General features: G+C 36.1%; 1 long non-coding RNA gene across 1 annotated transcript; it reads right to left on the bottom strand.

Moving 5' to 3' along the window:
• Nucleotides 1-2,645: 2,645 nt before the first annotated feature.
• On the bottom strand, nt 2,646-3,206 carry LOC141677014 (uncharacterized). Its single transcript, XR_012557289.1, has 2 exons — nt 2,989-3,206; nt 2,646-2,863 (listed from the first exon to the last, which is right to left on the bottom strand). It is a non-coding gene; the product is annotated as an uncharacterized LOC141677014 (long non-coding RNA).
• Between the last annotated feature and the right edge of the window lie 285 nt (nt 3,207-3,491).

Here is a 3,491-nt window from a genome sequence, read left to right as displayed (position 1 = left end):
GAACATCAATATGCTTTGTTCTTGAGTGATTAACCGGATTCTTTGATATGTTGATGGTGCTAGTGTTGTCACAATAGATTGGAACTTTGCCACACTTGATTCCAAAATCTCGTAGAGTCTGAATCATCCACAAAATTTGAGAACAACAACTACCAGCTACCAAATACTCACCTTCTGTTGTGGATAATGTAACTGAAGTTAGTTTCTTACTTTGCCAAGATACGAGACTTTGTCCTAAGTATGTACAAACACCACTTATGCTCTTTCTATCAGTTTGACAACCTGCATAGTCAGCATCTCTATACCCCACAAGATCAAATGTGCTTGTAATAGGATAAAATAACCCAAGATTAATAGTCCCACTTAAATATCAAAATATTCTTTTAACTGCATTTAAGTGTGATTCCTTAGGTTTAGCTTGAAAACGAGCACATACACAAACACTATACATAATATCTGGCCGAGAAGCAGTAAGATATAAAAGACTACCAATCATACCTCTATACTTCTTGATATCAACATCTTTACCTTTCTCATCCGATGTCAGCTTGCTGTTTTGGTTCATTGGAGTATATTTCCTCTTGACATTGTCAAAACCAAACTTGGTCAGCAAATTCTTGACATATTTTGATTGATGCACATAAATTCCATCTTTAGATTGTTTGATTTGGAGCCCCAAGAAATAATTGAGCTCACCCATCATGCTCATGTCAAATTCACTGCTAATACACTTAGAAAACCACTCGCACATAGAATCATTAGTGGATCCAAAGATTATATCATCTACATATATCTGGACAATCAAAATATCATCACCATTTTGCCTAGTAAATAAAGTCGGATCAATTTTACCTCGAATGAAGCCATTTTTGATCAAAAACTTACTAAGCCTCTTGTACCAAGCCCTTGGTGCTTGCTTTAAGCCATATAATGCCTTCTTGAGCTTCTAAACATAGTCTGGATGTTGTTCATGTTCAAAACCAGGGGGTTGCTTGACATAAACTTCCTCTTCCAAAAATCCATTAAGAAAAGCACTTTTAACGTCCATTTGATGCAGCTTGATCTTCTTGTAGCATGCATAAGCAAGAAGCATCGTAATTGATTCCAATCTAGCTACTGGATCATAAGTTTGATCAAAGTCAATGCCTTCTTGTTGGTTGTACCCTTGTGCAACGAACCTTGCTTTATTTCGAGTAACAGTACCAAATTCATCCACTTTATTCTTGAAAATCCATTTTGTACCAATGGTTGAGACATTCTTTGGTGGCTTGACAAGTTCCCAAACATCACATCGTTCGAATTAATTGAGTTCTTCTTGCATAGCCGTGATCCAATTTTCATCTTCGAGTGCTTCTTTGACATTCTTGGGTTCCTCTTGAGCTAGAAATGCAGCATAAGCACAAAAATTTGCAGTGCCTTTTCTTGTCTTGAGACCATCAGAAATATCACCAATAACTTATTCTGGAGGGTGATTCTTCACTGTCCGTGTAGCTTTTGGCAATGAATGCTTTGCAATATCTTCATATGAAGTCTTTCTTATCTTAGATGGAGGAGCTAAGTCTTCACCATCATAGATTGGCATTTTATCCTTTGCTCTATTTCCTCTAGGACCATCAAGAATAATCTTTGGCATTTTTACAATTGCATCATCAACTGGAGTAGAAGGTTCTGCTTGCTGATTTCCAGAGGTAGTTTCAATTTCAGCTTGCTATTTTCCAGAATCAGTCTCTATTTCAGCTTGCTGTTTTGGAGTAGCCTTCTCTGTTTCAGCTTGCTGTTGTCCAGCTTGACCTGCATCATCTTCCTCGTCTCTTGGAAGATCATTGTTAGGTTCTTAAAAAGTAACATCTATAGATTCCTCAACAATATGCTTAGACAAATTATAAATTCTATAGGTTTTACTATTCATAGAATAACCAAGAAAAATAGCTTCATAAGATTTAGCATCGAATTTACCATCATTACCAATTGTCTTGAGAACAAAACACTTTGAGCCAAAAATCTTGAAGTAATTGATGTTGGGCTTCTTTTTCTTGAGCAATTCATATGGATTCTTTTCCAAAATAGGTTTTATCAATACTCTATTCAGAACATAGCGTGCTGTGTTAACTGCTTCTGCCCAAAAACTTCTAGGTAACTTGCTTTCTTGTAACAATGTCCTTGCTGTCTCTTGCAATGACCACTACACCATAAATGGCCTACAGCAACACCAAGAAAATGTTACAACAGGCCCAAAAAAGTGTTACCACAGCCAGAAAAAGGCCTAAAGTAACATAAAAATTAAGTTGCTTTTTTTCGAGTTACCTTTGGCCCCTAAGGTAACATTACTTTTGCCCTGGTGTAACATTCACTTTTGTGTTACAATAGCCGTCAAAGGTAACATTAATCTATGTCTATAGTATCACAATATTTATGTTACCTTTGAAATCAGAATTTTCAAAAAAAATGGGGCCCACCAGTGGGGCCCACAGTGGTGACGTGGCATGTAGGTTCCGCAGTGGTGACGTGGCATGTGGGTCCCACAGTGCTAGCATCAAATTTGTACCTGGGGTAACACTTTGAACAACCTACTCTAATACTTTATGAAGCTACTATAACAATTTACCAGGAAGAAAAATGAAAAACTAATATTATAAAGTGTAAAATCGACTGCAAAATTTGAAAATATATTACATTAATCTAATACATTCCAAATTTCATAACCTCAACTACATTCATAACCAGTTTACAATCTACATAAATCACAATAAATTTAACCAATACAACCAACTAATCTACATCCCAAAACTTAATCCACTTCCTGCTAGTAGCTGCCGAGAACTTGACACGTATGCATTCATCAACAAATATATAGTTGCTACAGCTGAAATGAGAAAGAAACAAAGATTAGGTCATACAATACCCTATATATATACCCCATGCAAAAGTATTGTACTTCTATATTCTGTAACAACTACTATTTTACATACATGATGCATATATACATACAACAATGCCTGCAAACTCAATGATGCCAATGTATCTCTCCATCTAGCTAGCATTTTTTGCTGCATCAACATGAACAACAGGCACACTCAGAATTTTATGTTTGGCCATTAACTGGACAGCTTCAGCAACACTAGTGCCATAATTGATCAGGTTTAAGGTTGCTATATATAAGTATACATTAAATAATGCATACTATGCATATTAAATTTGAGGCCAAACTTCTGGACTTAACTGCTTCAAACAGAAATAAAATTAGGATTTCGGCTAAAGATTGTAGTAATAGTCTCTGTGTTGTAAAGTAAACAAACCATACAATAATAGTGATACAGTACACTTTGTGATATTTACAGACATGTCTGCGCTAGATTACACAAGGCAATGCATACCTGTTCACCCTTTAAACATGCAAGGGCATCCAGGTGGTTCCGCATCGAAGGGGAAACTCTTGATATATCTTAATCTCCCTTTATTCTTTTCTTTTTTTGCTCGTTACCTTCTGCAGT

Source organism: Apium graveolens, chromosome 8 (genome assembly GCF_009905375.1).
Source record: "Apium graveolens cultivar Ventura chromosome 8, ASM990537v1, whole genome shotgun sequence".
Lineage (NCBI taxonomy): Eukaryota > Viridiplantae > Streptophyta > Magnoliopsida > Apiales > Apiaceae > Apium > Apium graveolens.
Note: the sequence above shows the minus strand (reverse complement) of the source record. Positions and strands in the feature narration are given on the sequence as shown.